Source organism: Aegilops tauschii, chromosome 6 (genome assembly GCF_002575655.3).
Source record: "Aegilops tauschii subsp. strangulata cultivar AL8/78 chromosome 6, Aet v6.0, whole genome shotgun sequence".
Lineage (NCBI taxonomy): Eukaryota > Viridiplantae > Streptophyta > Magnoliopsida > Poales > Poaceae > Aegilops > Aegilops tauschii.
In genome coordinates this window covers 180,099,290-180,119,298 of record NC_053040.3, presented here as the reverse complement: position 1 = coordinate 180,119,298, position 20,009 = coordinate 180,099,290, and positions in this window count along the sequence as shown.

Genomic DNA, 20,009 nt, shown 5'->3' with positions numbered 1-20,009 from the left:
GGGGAGAGTGTTGTCCACGTACCCTCGTAGACCGACAGCGGAAGCGTTATCACAACGCGGTTGATGTAGTCGTACGTCTTCACGATCCGACCGATCAAGTACCGAACGTACGGCACCTCCGAGTTCTACACATGTTCAGCTCGATGACGTCCCTCGAACTCCGATCCAGCCGAGTGTTGAGGGAGAGTTTCGTCAGCACGACGGCGTGGTGACGATGATGATGTTCCACCGACGCAGGGCTTCGCCTAAGCTCCGCAACGGTATTATCGAGGTGTAATATGGTGGAGGGGGGCACCGCACACGGCTAAGAGATCTCAAGGTTCAATTGTTGTGTCTCTGGGGTGCCCCCCTGCCCCCGTATATAAAGGAGCAAGGGAGGAGGAGGCCGGCCCTAGGAGGGGGCGCACCAAGTGTGGAGTCCTACTAGGACTCCCTAGTCCTAGTAGGATTCCACCTCCCATATGGAATAGGGAAAGAGGAAGGGAAAAAGAGAAGGAAGGAAGGGGGCGCCCCCCTTCCCTAGTCCAATTCGGACCAGACCAAGGGGAGGGGTGCGGCCACCCTTGAGGCCCTTTTCCTTCTTTCCCGTATGGCCCAATAAGGCCCAATACGTATTCCCGTAACTCTCCGGTACTCCGAAAAATACCCGAATCACTCGGAACCTTTCCGAAGTCCGAATATAGTCGTCCAATATATCGATCTTTACGTCTCGACCATTTCGAGACTCCTCGTCATGTCCCCGATCTCATCCGGGACTCCGAACTCCTTCGGTACATCAACACACATAAACTCATAATAAAACTGTCATCGTAACTTTAAGCGTGCAGACCCTACGGGTTCGAGAACTATGTAGACATGACCGAGACACGTCTCCGGTCAATAACCAATAGCGGGACCTGGATGCCCATATTGGCTCCCACATATTCTACGAAGATCTTTATCGGTCAGACCGCATAACAACATACGTTGTTCCCTTTGTCATCGGTATGTTACTTGCCCGAGATTCGATCGTCGGTATCTCGATACCTAGTTCAATCTCGTTACCGGCAAGTCTCTTTACTCGTTCCGTAACACATCATCCCGCAACTAACTCATTAGTCACAATGCTTGCAAGGCTTATAGTGATGTGCATTACCGAGTGGGCCCAGAGATACCTCTCCAACAATCGGAGTGACAAATCCTAATCTCGAAATACGCCAACCCAACAAGTACCTTTGGAGACACCTGTAGAGCACCTTTATAATCACCCATTTACGTTGTGACGTTTGGTAGCACACAAAGTGTTCCTCCGGTAAACGGGAGTTGTATAATCTCATAGTCAGAGGAACATGTATAAGTCATGAAGAAAGCAATAGCAACATACTAAACGATCGGGTGCTAAGCTAACGGAATGGGTCAAGTCAATCACGTCATTCTCCTAATGAGGTGATCTCGTTAATCAAATGACAACTTATGTCTATGGCTAGGAAACATAACCATCTTTGATTAACGAGCTAGTCAAGTAGAGGCATACTAGTGACACTCTGTTTGTCTATGTATTCACACATGTATTATGTTTCCGGTTAATACAATTCTAGCATGAATAATAAACATTTATCATGATATAAGGAAATAAATAATAACTTTATTATTGCCTCTAGGGCATATTTCCTTCAGTCTCCCACTTGCACTAGAGTCAATAATCTAGTTCACATCGCCATGTGATTTAACATGAATAGTTCACATCACCATGTGATTAACACCCATAGTTCACATCGTCATGTGACCATCACCCAAAGGGTACTAAGGTGTGATCATGTTTTGCTTGTGAGATAATTTTAGTCAACGGGTCTGTCACATTCAGATCCGTAAGTATTTTGCAAATTTCTATGTCTACAATGCTCTGCATGGAGCTACTCTAGCTAATTGCTCCCACTTTCAATATGTATCTAGACCGAGACTTAGAGTCATCTAGATTAGTGTCAAAACTTGCATCGACGTAACCTTTTACGACGAGCCTTTTGTCACTTCCATAATCGAGAAACATATCCTTATTCCAGTAAGGATAATTTTGACCGTTGTCCAGTGATCTACTCCTAGATCACTATTGTACTCCCTTGCCAAAATCAGTGTAGGGTATACAATAGATCCGGTACACAGCATGGCATACTTTATAGAACCTATGGCCAAGGCATAGGGAATGACTTTCATTCTCTTTCTATCTTTTGGCGTGGTCGGGCTTTGAGTCTTTACTCAATTTCACACCTTGTAACACAGGCAAGAACTCTTTTCTTTGACTGTTCTATTTTGAACTACTTCAAAATCTAGTTAAGGTATGTACTCATTGAAAAACTTATCAAGCGTCTTCATCTATCTCTATAGATCTTGATGCTCAATATGTAAGCAGCTTCACCGAGGTCTATCTTTGAAAAACTCCTTTCAAACACTCCTTTATGCTTTGCAGAATAATTCTACATTATTTCCGATCAACAATATGTCATTCACATATACTTATCAGAAATGCTGTAGTGCTCCCACTCACTTTCTAGTAAATACAGGCTTCACCGCAAGTCTGTATACAACTATATGCTTTGATCAACTTATCAAAGCGTATATTCCAACTCCGAGATGCTTGCACCAGTCCATAGATGGATCGCTGGAGCTTGCATATTTTGTTAGCACCTTTAGGATTGACAAAACCTTCTGGTTGTATCATATACAACTCTTCTTTAATAAATCCATCAAGGAATGCAGTTTTGTTTATCCCTTTGCCAGATTTCATAAAATGCGGCAATTGCTAACATGATTCGGACAGACTTAAGCATAGATACGAGTGAGAAACTCTCATCGTAGTCAACATCTTGAACTTGTCGAAAACCTTTTGCGACAAATCTAGCTTTGTAGATAGTGATACTACTATCAGCGTCCGTCTTCCTCTTGACAATCCATTTATTCTCAATTGCTTGCCGATCATCGGGCAAGTCAACCAAAGTCCACACTTTGTTCTCATACATGGATCTCATCTCAGATTTCATGGCCTCAAGCCATTTTGCGGAATCTGGGCTCACCATCGCTTCTTCATAGTTCGTAGGTTTGTCATGGTCTAGTAACATAACCTCCAGAACAGGATTACCGTACCACTCTGGTGCGGATCTTACTCTGGTTTACCTACGAGGTTGGGTAGTAACTTGATCTGAAGTTACATGATCATCATCATTAACTTCCTCACTAATTGGTGTAGAAGTCACAGGAACAGATTTCTGTGATCCAATAAGGGAGCAGGTACAGTTACCTCATCAAGTTCTACTTTCCTCCCACTCACATCTTTCGAGAGAAACTCCTTCTCTAGAAAGGATCCATACTTAGCAACGAATGTCTTGCCTTCGGATCTGTGATAGAAGGTGTACCCAACTGTCTCCTTTGGGTATCCTATGAAGACACATTTCTCCGATTTGGGTTTGAGCTTATCAGGATGAAATTTTTTCACATAAGCATCGCAACCCCAAAATTTTAAGAAGCGACAACTTTGGTTTCTTGCCAAACCACAGTTCATAAGGCGTCGTCTCAACGGATTTTGATGGTGCCCTATTTAACGTGAATGTAGCTGTCTCTAATGCATAACCCAAAACGATAGTGGTAAATTGGTAAGAGACATCATAGATTGCACTATATCCAATAAAGTACGGTTATGACGTTCGGACACACCATTACACTGTGGTGTTCCAGGTGGCGTGAGTAGTGAAACTATTTCACATTGTTTTAACTGAAGGCCAAACTCGTAACTCAAATATTTTACCTCTGCGATCATATCGTAGAAACTTTTATTTTCTTGTTACGATGATTCTCCACTTCACTCTGAAATTCTTTGAACTTTTCAAATGTTTCAGACTTTGTGTTTCATCAAGTAGATATACCCATATCTACTCAAATCATTTGTGAAGGTCAGAAAATAATGATACCTGCTACGAGCCTCAATGTTCATCGGACCACATACATCTGTATGTATGATTTCCAACAAATCTGTTGCTCTCTCCATAGTTCCGGAGAACGGCGTTTTAGTCATCTTGCCCATGAGGCACGGTTCGCAAGCATCAAGTGATTCATAATCAAGTGATTCCAAAATCCCATCAGTATGGAGTTTCTTCATGCGCTTTACACCAATATGACCTAAACGGCAGTACCACAAATAAGTTGCACTATCATTATTAACTTTGCATCTTTTGGCTTCAATATTATGAATATGTGTATCACTACGATCGAGATCCAACTGTAGCGACCAGACCTCAAATGGCCTGTGCTGCTGTGCACCAGTGTCATCCCTGGATCAGTAATGCTGACACGCACAGTACAAATGGAGGATTTATAACAGAGTAGCAATCACACACTTATTACATCGAATATCTCCAAAGAGATTAAGTATGATAAACATGGCTTAAGGCCATCTAATAACGATAACAGCGGAAGACTTGGAAGATAAGTGAGTCCATCAACTCCAGCGGCATCACTGAGTATAAGACCACGACCTAAAGCACCTTACTCGTCGTCTGAAAAGTCCGCAACATGAAACGTTGCAGCCCGAAAACGGGTCAGCACATAGAATATGCTGGCAAAGTAACACATAGAGAGCAATGAAAAATAATAATGCTATACTATATGCATATATGGCTGGTGGAAAGGCTCTATGGTTACAGTTTTGCGAAAAGCCAATTTTATCCTACTGCAAAGGAATAAAATTTATTTAACTATCATGGTGGTTGAAACATTGAGAAGGTACCTCCAACTCAATCCCAATTAAGTAACATCATTAACCCAACAAAATTAATTATAAGTATCACGGTGATGAGATTCAAATGATAATCCAGATACTAGATACTCAAGTTGTCCATAACCGGGGACACGGCTAATCATGATCAGTTTGTACACTCTGCAGAGGTTTGTGCACTTTTCCCCACAAGACTCGATCGCCTCCGCTTGATTCTCACACTGCATTATGTTTGAGAAACGGATGACCGAGACACAGTCTTTCAGAAACAATCACTCTTTACTCTGGATGGACCGGTACACCTACTTTCCCCTACATCTGCTAGTCCACCTCTTCAAGAGATCCTGTAACCTACTCAGTTATGCTAGAGCCCATAATAGCTTGTGGCTGCACACGGAAGTTTCTAGCATGAATAATCTTATGATCCCTTTGAGCCTGGGTGGCGGACCTTATACATACAGACAACACTGGGTTCTCCAGGTGCCTCAATCCACCCAGATGTGAGTTTTAGTTGCCACCTTAAGTTGAACCATTATTAAACATCTCACATCTGTCATGAATATCACTCAAACCCAATCCACGTCTACGAGCATAGCATGGCAATATAATAGCAACGTAGAAGTAACTCCCAAGGGTTTGATATAGTAAAGCAGGTAATGGGTACTACCTCAACTACTTCCCAATACCCACAGTTTATTTAGATCCTAATCATGCAATGTGTTTGAGGAAAAAGATCTAATGCAATAAAACTGGGTATGAACGGGATATGATCAAAGTGTTACTTGGCTTGCTGATGATCCGCAAAACCTAACGAGTCGAAGTAACAAGCGGCACACTCCGGGTACTCTATCGCAAACAAACAAGCATACAATCAGTACTCAACTAATGCACAGGTAACACTCGAATGAAAGACCCAACCAGAAATTTCAACTTAAGAACTCCGGTTTGCAAAAAGAATCAACTCGAAAGAAGCAACGAAAGTCAAACGGCGAAAGAAAGAAACTTCGTTTGCTAATCTGGATCTAGGTCAAATTTTACTGTAGCAAAAACTTGTTTGAGTAGGTTAAACGGAAAGAGAATTTCGAGACGAAACTCTAGGCGCTTGAATCGCCTGATTCCGATAAACGAGCGAAAAGTTAAACAGATTCGAAGTTTCGATCAGAAATCGAATCCGAGAAAATAACGAGAAAATCCGACGAAAAAGAAAAACGGACGAACGATTAAATAACGGACGTTCGTTAACAGAGAAAAACCGACGAACGCGTTCGTTAAAACGAACGGTTCGGTGAACGCTCGCAAAATAAGAAAACCGAAAAAAACCAATCTAGGGTTTTTTTAACAGAAAACCGGTCAACGACGGAAAAACGGCCGGCGGCAGTACCTCGTCGGGCGGGCTCCGGCGGGGCGGGGCTCGGCGGCGGGGTGCGGGGCTCGGGGAGGCGGCTCCGGGGCTCCCGACGGCGGCGGCGGGCGAGGCAACCGGCGGCGGCGGCGGGCGAGATGCGGGCGGGCGGCGGCGGCGATGTCGTCGGCGGCGGCTCGGGGTGAGGAGAGAAGAGAGGGGTGGTATATAAGGAGGGGGGGGGGGGGGGCGGCGACTTGGGGAAGGGGTCGGCCGGCGGTGTCGTGCGGCGGCCGGACTCGGGCGGCGAGGTGCCGTGCGGGAAGAGGAGAGGCCGCGGGCGGGCCGTCGGCTGGGCCTTTGGACCAGTCGGCGCGGGCGCGTTTTTTTTAAGGTTCCGCGGAAAATATTGCATAGAAAAATAAATAAAAATCAGAAAAATATGAAATAAATTTTTCCCGTCTAGTTAGAAAATCTAGAATAGGGTGAACATTTTTAAAATCAAAAATAAGTATTTTGAAAACATGCAATATTTTTAATGCAATAAAAATTGCAAATAAAATCCAAATAAATTTCAAATAATGATTTTAACATTTTTCCTCCAGTATTTCAATTGTTTTGGAGAAGTCATATTTTCTCCTCTCGTTAATTTTTTTAAAATGAAATATTTTCCCGGAGAGAAAAATAATTAAAACCAAAATCCTCGTTGGAAAATCAAATTTGAAAAATTCGGGAAAATATCCAACTCTCTCCGAAGGTCCTTGAGTTGCTTAGGATTTATCGAGGATTTGTCAAAATGCAACAAAACATGATATGCAATGATGATCTATGTATAACATTCCAAATTGAAAATTTGGGATGTTACACCAACAAACCATTTTCGTTGGTGTGTATGACCATAGAAGGTTTTTATTCATGTAAACAGAACAACAATTGTTCTCTAACTTAGATGAATAACCGTATTGCAATAAACATGATCAAATCATATTCATGCTCAACGCAAACACCAAATAACACTTATTTAGTTTCAACACTAATCCCGAAAGTACAGGGAGTGTGCGATGATGATCATATCAATCTTGGAACTACTTCCAACACACATCGTCACCTCGCCTTTTACTAGTCTCTGTTTATTCTGCAACTCCCGTTTCGAGTTACTACTCTTAGCAACTAAACCAGTATCAAATACCGAGGGGTTGCTATAAACACTAGTAAGTACACATCAATAACATGTATATCCAATATACCTTTGTTCACTTTGCCATCCTTCTTATCCACCAAATAGTTGGGGTAGTTCCGCTTCCAGTGACCAGTCCCTTTGCAGTAGAAGCACTTAGTCTCAGGCTTAGGTACAGACTTGGGTTTCTTCACTCGAGTAGCAACTTGCTTGCTGTTCTTTTTGAAGTTCCCCTTCTTCCCTTTGCCCTTTTCTTGAAACTAGTGGTCTCGTCAACCATCAACACTTGAAGTGGTCTCGTCAACCATCAACACTTGATGTTTTTCTTGATTTCTACCTTCGTCGATTTAAGCATCACGAAGAGCTCGGGAATTACTTTCGTCATCCCTTGCATACCATAGTTCATCACGAAGTTCTACTAACTTGGTGATGGTGACTAGAGAATTCTGTCAATCACTATTTTATCTGGAAGATAAACTCCCACTTGATTCAAGCGATTGTAGTACCCAGACAATCTGAGCACATGCTCACTAGTTGAGCGATTCTCCTCCATCTTTTTGCTATAGAACTTGTTGGAGATTTCATATCTCTCAACTCGGGTATTTGCTTGAAATATTAACTTCAACTCCTGGAACATCTCATATGGTCCATGACATTCAAAACGTCTTTGAAGTCCCGATTCTAAGCCGTTAAGCATGGTGCACTAAACTATCAAGTAGTCATCATATTGAGCTAGCCAAACGTTCATAACGTCTGCATCTGCTCCTGCAATAGGTCTGTCACCTAGCGGCGCATCAAGGACATAATTTTTCTGTGCAGCAATGAGGATAATCCTCAGATCACGGATCCAATCCGCATCTTTGCTACTAACATCTTTCAACATAATTTTTCTCTAGGAACAAAAAATAAACACAGGGAAGCAACAACGCGAGCTATTGATCTACAACATAATTTGCAAAATACTATCAGGACTAAGTTCATGATAAATTTAAGTTCAATTAATCATATTACTTAAGAACTCCCACTTAGATAGACATCTCTCTAATCATCTAAGTGATTACGTGATCCAAAGCAACTAAACCATGTCTGATTAACACGTGAGATGGAGTAGTTTCAATGGTGAACATCACTATGTTGATCATATCTACTATATGATTCACGCTCGACCTTTCGGTCTCTGTGTTCGGAGGCCATATCTGTATATGCTAGGCTCGTCAAGTTTAACCTGAGTATTCCGCGTGTGCAACTGTTTTGCACCCGTTGTATTTGAACGTAGAGCCTATCACACCCGATTAACACGTGGTGTCTCAGCACGAAGAACTTTTGCAACGGTGCATACTCAGGGAGAACACTTATACTTTGATAATTTAGTGAAGGATCATCTTATAATGCTACCGTCAAACAAAGCAAGATAAGATGCATAAAGGATTAACATCACATGCAATCAATATAAGTGATATGATATGGCCATCATCATCTTGTGCTTGTGATCTCCATCTCCGAAGCACCGTGCTTGTGATCTCCATCTCCGAAGCACCGTCATGATCACCATCGTCACCAGCGCGACACCTTGATCTTCATCGTAGCATCGTTGTCGTCTCGCCAACTTATTGCTTTTACGACTATCGCTACCGCTTAGTGATAAAGTAAAACTATTACATGGCGATTGCATCTCATACAATAAAGCGACAACCATATGGCTCCTGCCAGTTGCCGATAACTCGGTTACAAAACATGATCATCTCATACAACACATTATATCACATCATGTCTTGACCATATCACATCACAACATGCCCTGCAAAAACAAGTTAGACGTCCTCTACTTTGTTGTTGCATATTTTACGTGGCTGCTACGGGCTTAGCAAGAACCGTTCTTACCTACGCATCAAAACCACAACGATAGTTTGTCAAGTTGGTGCTGTTTTAACCTTCGCAAGGACCGGGCGTAGCCACTCTCGGTTGAACTAAAGTGAGAGAGACAGACACCCGCCAGTCATCTTTAAGCAACGAGTGCTCCGAACGGTGAAACCAGTCTCGCGTAAGCGTACGCGTAATGTCGGTCCGGGCCGCTTCATCTCACAATACCGCTGAACCAAAGTATGACATGCTGGTAAGCAGTATGACTTATATCGCCCACAACTCACTTGTGTTCTACTCGTGCATAGCATCAACGCATAAAACCAGGCTCGGATGCCACTGTTGGGGAACGTAGTAATTTCAAAAAATTTCCTACGCACACGCAAGATCATTGTGATGCATAGCAACGAGAGGGGAGAGTGTTGTCCACGTACCCTCATAGACCGACAGCGGAAGCGTTATCACAACGCGGTTGATGTAGTCGTACGTCTTCACGATCCGACCGATCAAGTACCGAACGTACGGCACCTCCGAGTTCTACACATGTTCAGCTCGATGACGTCCCTCGAACTCCGATCCAGCCGAGTGTTGAGGGAGAGTTTCGTCAGCACGACGGCGTGGTGACGATGATGATGTTCCACCGACGCAGGGCTTCGCCTAAGCTCCGCAACGGTATTATCGAGGTGTAATATGGTGGAGGGGGGCACCGCACACGGCTAAGAGATCTCAAGGTTCAATTGTTGTGTCTCTGGGGTGCCCCCCTGCCCCCGTATATAAAGGAGCAAGGGAGGAGGAGGCCGGCCCTAGGAGGGGGCGCACCAAGTGAGGAGTCCTACTAGGACTCCCTAGTCCTAGTAGGATTCCACCTCCCATATGGAATAGGGAAAGAGGAAGGGAAAAAGAGAAGGAAGGAAGGGGGCGCCCCCCTTCCCTAGTCCAATTCGGACCAGACCAAGGGGAGGGGTGCGGCCACCCTTGAGGCCCTTTTCCTTCTTTCCCGTATGGCCCAATAAGGCCCAATACGTATTCCCGTAACTCTCCGGTACTCCGAAAAATACCCGAATCACTCGGAACCTTTCCGAAGTCCGAATATAGTCGTCCAATATATCGATCTTTACGTCTCGACCATTTCGAGACTCCTCGTCATGTCCCCGATCTCATCCGGGACTTCGAACTCCTTCGGTACATCAACACACATAAACTCATAATAAAACTGTCATCGTAACTTTAAGCGTGTGGACCCTACGGGTTCGAGAACTATGTAGACATGACCGAGACACGTCTCCGGTCAATAACCAATAGCGGGACCTGGATGCCCATATTGGCTCCCACATATTCTACGAAGATCTTTATCGGTCAGACCGCATAACAACATACGTTGTTCCCTTTGTCATCGGTATGTTACTTGCCCGAGATTCGATCGTCGGTATCTCGATACCTAGTTCAATCTCGTTACCGGCAAGTCTCTTTACTCGTTCCGGAACACATCATCCCGCAACTAACTCATTAGTCACAATGCTTGCAAGGCTTATAGTGATGTGCATTACCGAGTGGGCCCAGAGATACCTCTCCGACAATCGGAGTGACAAATCCTAATCTCGAAATACGCCAACCCAACAAGTACCTTTGGAGACACCTATAGAGCACCTTTATAATCACCCATTTACGTTGTGACGTTTGGTAGCACACAAAGTGTTCCTCCGGTAAACGGGAGTTGTATAATCTCATAGTCAGAGGAACATGTATAAGTCATGAAGAAAGCAATAGCAACATACTAAACGATCGGGTGCTAAGCTAACGGAATGGGTCAAGTCAATCACGTCATTCTCCTAATGAGGTGATCTCGTTAATCAAATGACAAGTTATGTCTATGGCTAGGAAACATAACCATCTTTGATTAACGAGCTAGTCAAGTAGAGGCATACTAGTGACACTCTGTTTGTCTATGTATTCACACATGTATTATGTTTCCGGTTAATACAATTCTAGCATGAATAATAAACATTTATCATGATATAAGGAAATAAATAATAACTTTATTATTGCCTCTAGGGCATATTTCCTTCAGAAATTTAGTGGGCTGCAATTCTAATTGGGCCATTAAGTTAATGGGCTACCACGTAATATCCATGTCAGCGGATGATGTGGCAGACAAGTTAACGTCGTTACGAGCACTTCGGTTAAGTGCAATTCATGACGGTCAAAATCCGTCATGAAGGTACAATCATCAATTATGACGCGATATACATGACGGATTTCAATTCCGTCATGGATGCCCTTCTGTGATAGTTTTGCACACGTCTGTGACAGACGGTATCCGTCATGGATTACCAGGATTCTTGTAGTGTTTGTCGTCCGCCATGGCGGACGACACAGGCATGGATCACGGACGGCAAACTCCTTTGCCGTCCGCCAGCAGACGGCAAACCGTCCGTCTGAACACGAGCCAGCAAAGGCCTTCTTTGCCGTCCGCTTCCTGGGAACGGACGGCAAAGGGTTGTGTCGTCCGCCGTTGGTGGCCAGCAGACGACAAAGATTGTGGACGGCAGTGAGGTGGGGTGAGAGCCGTTAGGGGTTAACGGCGTGCTTTGTCGTCAGCCAGCAGACGGCAAAGAGGCTACGGTCTTTGCTGTCCGCTGGCAGACGGCAAAGTGCTCAAACATGCCAGTCCCAGGAATCACATGTATCTGCCACGTGGCATGTTTGCCGTCAGCTACAGTTTTTTGCCGTCAGCTAGCTGACGGCAAAGAGCCTGTACAGCCCTGTTTTTAGTTTAATTCATTCAATTTGACAACAATTCACAGATATACATATATACACAACAAGAATATCCAACACACAAGTTTCATCATATATACATACATAACCAACACATATATAGTTCCATGCATCCTTACATATTACAAAAGTTTCACATTGTTCATCCAACACCGTTATCCATCCATCCATATATAACAAGTTCCAACCATGCAAGTTCATTGATACAAAATAAAAGCACAAACGGAAAAGAAGGACTCCATCCATGCAAGCTTCCGTGAATTAAATCAAATCTGCAAAATGATAAACAAGATGTTAGAAGAAAAAGAAGAAGAAAATGAAGAAGAAGAAGAAGAAGACTATAAGAAGTAAGCATACTTAAGTAAAATGGAGCTAACCTAAAAGAAAATGAAGAAGAAGAAGAATACTAGAAGAATAAGAAGAAGAAGACTATAAGCTTATTATGTAAACTTGGTCATTTTGTGCTAACATAAGTAATTTTGGAGTTAACCTATAGGAAACTAAGTATATTAATTAGAGCTAACTTATGTCATTTTGGAGAAGAATAAGAAGAAGAAGAAGACTATAAGCTTATTATGTAAACTTGGTCATTTTGTGCTAACATAAGTAATTTTGGAGTTAACCTATAGGAAACTAAGCATATTAGAGCTAACATAGGAAACTAAGCATAGTAGAGCTAACATAGGAAACTAAGCATAATAGAGCTAACATAGGAAACTAAGCATAGTAGAGCTAACATAGGAAACTAAGCATACTAGAGCTAACATAGAAAACTAAGCATAGTAGAGATAACTTAGCATATTAGAGCTAACATATGTAACTAAGCATACTTGAGCTAACATAGGTAACTAAGCATATTAGAGCTCACTTAGAGCTAACTTATGTCATTTCGGAGGAAACAAAGCTAAGTATATATAGATCATTTTTTAGATCTGACATACCTGACATAGTTCAGTTCTCATTGTTCTTCTCCTTCTCCTTCCTCAGCCTGATGCGCCAAGAGCGGCGAGGCGGTGGAGGCAGTGGGATCACTACAAAAAAAAGACACATCCGTGACATTTTGGGCCGAACGAAATTTTTTCTGTCATACATATGACACGTCTATGACGATAATTGTGACAAAACCCGGTATCATCATAGATGTGGTGGGCTCCTACTTCTATGACAAAAAATCATGACAGAAAATGGGCTTTTCGTCCTGCGCGGGCCGGAGACGCAGCTGCATGACATTCTTTGGGCCGTCCATGACGGAAAAAACCATGGTAGAAGAGAGGGGGAGGAAAATTTCGGGGAGTTCCCGGTTACGGTGGGAGGTCGGGGGCCGAGCGATGCGCGTTTCTCTCGTACACGTACGCGCGTGTGTGCGAGGCGTTGGCTCTAACTGAACCCGAGCGAGGCGTTGGGCTCTAACTGAACCCGAGCGATTGCACTGCAGGCTACGCGTTACTGAACCCGAGCGATCGATCGATGGCTGTTAACTGAACCCGGTCGAGTGATTCCTTCGCTACTGCTGCTAACTGAAGCCGATCGATTGGATGAACAGTGAGCATTGCCGGGGGGAGGGGGGGTTGGATGAACAGTGAGCGGTGGCGTTGCCTCTGGATGAACAGGACCCCGTGGTGTGGAGAGCTGGATGAATAGTAGACGGTGGAGGGGTGCCCGTGGAGGGGTGGTTCAACAGGACCACGTGGTGTGGAGGGCTGGATGAACAGTAGACGGTGGAGGGGTGCCCATGGAGGGGTGGTTGAACAGTAGCCGGTGGAGTAGCGCGCGGTGGAGGCTGGATGAACAGGAGCCCGTGGTGGCTGGAGGAGGTCGACGGTAGCCCGTGGAGGCTGGAGGAGGTCAACGGTGGAGATGAACAGTATCCCGTGGAGTCCTGTTTTGCGGTACGCCACACCCCTCCCGATGAACAGGACCCCCGTTTCGACCGTAGGAGGTCCGTTTCATCCATTTTGCGGTATGCCGCACCCCTCCCGATCAACAGGACCCCCATTTTGACCGTAGGAGGTCCGTTTTGTCCGTTTTGCGGTATGCCACACCCCTCCCGATCAACAGGACCCCCCGTTTCGACCGTAGGAGGTCCGTTTCGTCCGGTTTGCGGTACGCCACACCCCTCCCGATCAACAGGACCCCCGTTTCGACCGTAGGAGGTCTGTTTCCTCCGTTTTGCGGTATGCCACACCCCTCCCGATCAACAAGACCCAGTTCCGAACGTAGGAGGTCCGTTTCCTCCGTTTTGCGGCACGCCAGGCCTCGTTTCCATCGCCTGTTCCGTCCAAGCCCTCCCTATGAACACGACCACGCATTCCGTTCCGACCCAGCCGGTTGGCTCCCACGCATTCCGTTGCCTCCCGATGAACACGACGCATTCCGTTGCCTCCCCATAACACGACGCATTCCGTTGCCTCCCCATGAACACGACGCATTCCGTTGCCTCCCCATGAACACGACGACGACGTTGTTTCTCCGTTCCGACCCAGCCATGCACACGAGCCCTGGCCGTACGTATGCACGAGTAGGCGTTCGAGACCCCGCCCGTATGTACACATACGTGGCCGTATTTTCTTTCTTGCACCCTGGCCGCTGTACGTACGTGTACATGCTACGTGCGCGCCTCTACTACGACATGTGCGCGCCTCTACATCGACCAGTATGTACGTACACGTTCGCGACCAGAATGACAACGCTACGTACGCTTCGACCAGGTGGGTCCCGACTGTCAGGCACTTCCTTGCCTGCGAAGATGTAGCTGGTGGGTCCCAGCAGTCAGGGGGCGAATCGTTTTTTTTGCCCGGACGCACTTCCTTGCGTGCGAAGATGTAGCCGGTGGGTCCCAGCAGTAAGGGGGGTGAATCGTTTTTTTTGCCCGGACGCACTTCCTTGCGTGCGAAGGTGTAGCTGGTGGGTCCCAGCAGTCATGGGGGCAAATCGTTTTCTTTTTGCCCGGACGCACTTCCTTGCGTGCGAAGATGAAGCTGGTGGGTCCTAGCAGTCAGGGGGAAACATTTTTTCCGCGAAATACAGTGGCCCGTCCGGTGGGTCCCAGCTGTCAGGTGGAGGAATCATTATTTTCCGCGTAATAAGGAGGCACTTCCTTGCTGCGGCCGTGGGCCCAGCTATCAGCCTCTCCACGTACAGTCCACGTCCGATGGAAGTCGTTCCTTGACCACGTTGACCATGCCGCGCCGAGAGCACCACGGCGGTGGACGACGGCGAGGCCTAGGAAGGGGACGACGGGGAGCCGGGGAAGACGCGGCAGTGGAAGCCCGCGCGGAGAGGAGTACGAGGGTTCACTGGTTCGGCTGCGGTGTGAGGCTGCCGTCGCCGCAGGGCCTGGCCAGCGGTGGGAATAGTAGTGGGCGGTGAGGCCTCCGCGGCAGCACAGCCGGCCACGGGAGGCAGGAGCATGCGGCACGATCGGCGCTGCTTTGGGCGGCTGGAGCAAGAAGACCAGAGGTTGAAAAAGCACTACGGCCGTTGGATGGACATCATACGGTCATTGGAGCTAGAATCGTTCATATTGACTAAGTTGACAAAGCCCTCCGTCCCCATCAACTTAGTTGGCCCACAAGTCATCCTCCCACTATGGTGGGTCCCAGCTAGCAGGGGGTATTCATTTTTTTTGTGCGTAATAAGGAGGCACTTCCTTGCGTGCGAAGGTATAGCTGGTGGGTCCGATATGTCAGCAGGGGGAACTTTTTTTCGTGAAATACAGAGGCCCTTCCGGTGGGTCCCAGCTGTCAGGTGGAGGAATCATTATTTTGCGCGTACAGTCCACGGCCGATGGATATCGTTCGTTGACCACGTTGACCAGGCCGCGCCGAGAGCACCATGGCGGTGGACGACGGTGAGGCCTAGGAAGGGAACGACACGGAAGCGGGGAAGACTCGGCAATGGTTGCCCACGCGGTGGGGAGTACGAGGGTTTACTGGTCCGGCTGCCGTCGCCGGAAAATAACAGGAGGTGTGGGTGAGTAGAGGAAAGGCCTGGCCAGCAATGAAGTAGGGTGGGGCGGTGCGGCCTGTGCGGCAGCACAGCCGGCCACGGGAGGCGGGAGCAGGCAGTCCCACCGGAGCTGGTTTGGGCGGCTGGAGCAAGAAGATCAGATATTGAAGAAGCAGCACGGCCGTTGGATTAACATCCAACGGTCACTGCTGCTAGAATCGTTTGTGGACTAAGTTGATAAAGCCAAAGTACACGTCAACCTAGTAGACCCACAAGTTAGCCTCCAAATCTGTCCCAAACAGCATCCAGCCCGAAATTTCTAGCCGGATTCAAATTAATTTTAAATCTAAATATACCTTAATTTAAATTCAATGAAATTTTACCCGCACAAAAACAATGAAATTTAAAATATCAAAATCCGAAAGAAAATAGTATTTTGGAACTAATTGCCTAATTGCTGTATTTTTTCATTTTACAGCCCATTTATTATTACTTATAGCCCATTTCTTATTACTTATAGCCCATTTTCTGGGCAAAATGCATCCCTCCTCGTCTTGAAAGATTTCCGGCCCAGCAGGGCGTAGAAAAGCAAGTAGGCCTACGTTGGTTATTTTGCAAAAAACAAAATAGCTGGCTAGCCATTTTCAGAAAGGAAAAAAACAAACTGGGCTGGACATGTGCTAAATATATGAAATAAAAGTCTGGGCTAGACGGGCCACGGGTCCCGCACAACCCAGTTGATACCCTTCTCCGTCCCGAAAAAACAAAATTACCGCGCGCGCTGCTGGGTCCCTACTGTCATCCTCACCATGTACATTCATCTCCTTATTCCTCTCGGTTGTTGACCATGTTGACAACACTGGAGGGTGGCGCCGCGGCGAGCGAACCAAGGCGGAGGACGATGGTGAGGCCTCGGATGGGAACGAACAGGAGCCGGGGAAGATCACAACCAACCGTGGGAGGCAGGAGCAGGCGGTCCCGCCGGCGCTGGTTTGGCTTTGGCGGCTCGAGGAAGAAGAGACTGAAGAAACGCGACAGACATTGAATGTCAATCCAACGGTCAAGGTTGGCACAATCGTTTGTTGACTAAGCGGACACCAAGTAGCATACTTTTTTATATATAGGAAGAAAACTGCGAGGAAAATGCGTTCGTCTGCCGTCGTCCTCACAGGGAACGTTCGCCACATAAGTGACTAGCACCCTTGGTTTTCAACCGAGAGGTCTTGGGTTCGAGTCCCAGGAACACTCAATTTTGTCCTCCTTCCTTCCTCGCAAAAAAGGGAAAGAAAATCAAAGACTTGGGAAGGCGTACAGAACAAGCTAGTGTACCAGTAAAGAGACGTTGCCGAGTTTTAGAAAAAAGAAAGACGTGCTCCTGTAGCTGGTTCGAATCCAAACCTAGACTATGACTATATATGGTGCTATGCTACTCTGCAAGTAATGAAACTGACATATCCAATGTTCGCTTCTCCTCTTCTCTACTTACTCTTCCTAGCATCAGAAGCTCTGGCCGCAACAACCATGTCCGCTGGCTGCTCGTCCACCCGCTCTTCAGTTGGCAACAACCAGATATGCGCCAAGTCGCCACCTGTACCATCGCCTATGGGTCTCATCACACCCCCGCCGGCACGCGCACCGCAGCCGATTGCTCATCGCAACCCGCTGCCGTTGGTGTGGTGCCACTGCTACAAATCACGTAGAGTCATCCGTCGCGTCTCAACCACAATCCGCAACCCAGGCTGAGTCTTCTACAAATGCCCGAATCATGGGGTAATAATATGTTTAAGTGTTGTTCTGCTGCTTTCAGTTGCTGATTTTTTTAATAGTTTGGTTGATGATCTTCCAATTTGATTCGTGCAGAAAAGGGAAGATTCGTGTGATTTGTATTTCTGGGAAGTTGCTGATGTGGGGGAATGCAACTACGCTGATTATTTGGTTAGCCGAGGAATCCCAATACCAGCAGGTTGGGGTGTTGGACAAGTAACTGAAGGAACGGCAGAAGAGGAAGATGCAGAGCAGAAGGTTAAAGATGCAGTTCCTCTGATCATGGCCAAGCAACAGCTGCTGAACGGCCTTGACAGCAATGAGGAGATGAAAGAGCTTGTGAAGATAATGGGCAAAATCGATGTGCTCTATAGGATGATTGTCTCTTTATTTGTAGTGTATGTAGCACTCGTGATGTATTCAGTGGCTACGACATGAGCACTTTGCTGAAACTAGTAATGAATGAAACCTGTGTAGTAGGCTGGGCGTAGTGTTGTGAACATCTAATGATTTCTATTAACGGAAATCAGGGGGTATCCCCTTTTGCTCATATAAATAAATAAATAGCAGAGGCCCTGTCGGGTCAGCTTTGTTCTCATTCGAAGACGTCGAGCAAATTGCAGTCCAACAGCAAACTATGTCATCAAATTCAAGTTTCACAGCCAAATATGAGTACAACTAAACAACAATGTCATCATGTTTTAGTTGTCATACAATCACCAAACACAAATCAGCATACATAACAAGTGATGTTCTCACAGCAAAATACTAAACAACATGTTCATCAGGTTTCAGTTGTCATAGCTAACACAATTTCACATAGTAGATAAAAAAACGTCTTCTAACAGGCAAATACAACAAAAGCAATGTAATCATCATCCGCAGCAGCAGCGTCAACATCTTCGCCATGTGTATCAGTCTGAATCGTAATTCCCCACGGTGTCATATTCTTCTTCGTCCTCAACGTCCTCGAACGTTGGCTTCTTCTTGATCAACTCTTGTATGTCCACAGCACGACAAGCAATCTTTTCGCCGGCGTCATTGACGTGATGGTTCTCAAAGATATTAGGAACATCTGTGTTATCTAGTACATCAGGAGCAGTGTAAGCATCATCTTGTTGTGCAACTTCATTAAACGAATTCCTCTGCTCAAACCTTTGCAATACTCTCTAGTCATCGCTACGTGCAAATGTGTTTTCCAAGAAAAATATCTGTGTTGCTTGATTTGCCAAAATAAAAGGCTCGTTGGTCTGGTACGCCGCCTTGACATTGATGGATTTGAAATAATCATCAGCTCTGGGTTTTGCGATCCTGGAAAACAGGTTATACCAACGACAGCACAACAGAACCACACACCGATGATCCTCGAAACTGGAGATATACTGCAACTGAACAATGTCTGTTATGTTAGCATACATTTCAGTTGTCTCTTTGTCATACGTATCCGTGCTCATGATGGCACTGTTTTGTGTCTTCCTGCCTTCGTCTCGTGCAAGGGTGTTGTAGCGCACATCTCCAACAACGCAAGATTCATAATGTCTTACCCGATTATCAGGACCCATTGCTAGTGAGTAAAGGGCATCATCAACTGCCTGCCCATCCTCCCGCATCTTCTTAACCTATGGTTAGAAAATAGACAAGCTGATCATCTTATGTACTCAATATATTAAAAAAACTGACAGTGCACTTCAAAAGCTTACATGGTTCTTGAACCATTTCGCAAATCCTGCCATAACCAGTTTTTCAATGTTTCTTGGATTTTGCGGCAGTAACTCCTCTTTGTAGATGCTGCACAACATAGTGATCGCGTCAAACATCTAAATATATAAGAATGTGCTGCAAGTTTAGTAGATTACGACGTATAAGCTGCAGTACTGCACTTACTTGATATAAGGTAGTATCTCAGGACAGTTATTCATCACATACCAAACCATTTTGTCCAAATCTTTAGGTTTGTCCTCTTGTCGACTCTTCCTTATAACTCGAACAGAATAATCGAAAACATTGAGCCCGGGATTGTCTTCACCCACCTCTTTGCTAAGCTGATCAGCTGTTTCAATGTATTTTGAGCAGAATGTCAACGCTTCTGTAGCAATGTAGGCCTCTGCAATGGAATCCTCGGGTCTAGCTCTGTTCCTAACATAGCCCTTGAAAGTGCCTAGCCGCCTTTCAATAGGGTACATCCAGCCATACTATACTGGACCTCTAAGTAGTGCCTCATCAGGTAGATGAACAGCCAAATGCACCATCACATCAAAGAAGGCTGGAGGATATATCTTCTCAAGGTCGCATAGGATAGTTGGTATCTTGTCTCTAAGACGCTCCAAAGCATCTATCCTGATATTCCTACTGCAGAGTTCCCTAAAGAATTGTCCCAACTCTGCAACTGCTCTGTATAA